We start from the raw sequence: 991 nt of genomic DNA on the forward strand, positions 1-991 counted from the left end.
AGAAATATAGCTGTGGTTTCCCAGTCCATTTTATACAAGCACTTCAGAAACCTGTGGAGCTCTGATTTGAGAATGTGTGGGAGAGAGAAAAATGGGGAGGTTGGATTGTTTTCTACGTTTGGGAAAGCGTTACACTGAAGTTTTCTCTTGTTTTAGCACGATCAAACATCTTCCACGAAGACAATCAGTGCTGCTAGGAGCTGGCCTAGGATGAACGTCCATTTTGGTTTTGGGTTCACATAACTATCCAGGGAGAAACTTGGACTGGACTTTTCATTGCTGCACAGAGAAGCAGCTCTGTGTCACTCCAAAAAAACAGAGGATCAGATTTTTCCTCTGATACTGACATTAAAGCAACCAATGAATGTTGCACTCTCAGGTCTGAGGGCAGATTTTTTTGGCCCAGATATTTTCTGAGGGAATAAAATACGGGAGAGAAAGACTTTATGTAGCTGGTGCCTTGGGTTTTTTATTTTCAGAAAGTGTTTTATTTCCCTGGCATGCTTTCTGCAGTGTCTACTGGACGCTGGTGGGGCCTGAAATAATGACCCAGAAGTATTCTCTTCCTGAGATGAGGCTGCTCTAGTTGCAAGGCGTTCCCAAGTGAACTCCCTAATGAGTGATAGATGGGAAAAATAACAGGAAGGATCCTTAAATGTTCCAAGTTTTGCATGAAAAATATCATTTTTTTGGATGCTGTGTTTGGTACCTAGCCTAGAATTCTCCTACATTTTGATAGTGGTGTCTTCAGAATGACACAGTGAGTCATAATATTTGACATTTGGGGAGATTTTTACTGGATCTCTAAGCACTTGTCAAGACTGTTCAGAAGAATACTTTAAGAAGAATTATGATTTCCTTTGAGAGTTTTGAAACTTCATATTTTTTAAAGCCTGTTTCCTTTTCCTCAAAACAAAGCAAAACAAACAAAAAAGAAACTTTAAAAGTATGTGTTGACCATTTTTGATGAGAGCATATTTGAAGGCATCTA

The sequence above is a fragment of the Pseudopipra pipra genome, chromosome W (genome assembly GCF_036250125.1).
Source record: "Pseudopipra pipra isolate bDixPip1 chromosome W, bDixPip1.hap1, whole genome shotgun sequence".
Taxonomy (NCBI): domain Eukaryota; kingdom Metazoa; phylum Chordata; class Aves; order Passeriformes; family Pipridae; genus Pseudopipra; species Pseudopipra pipra.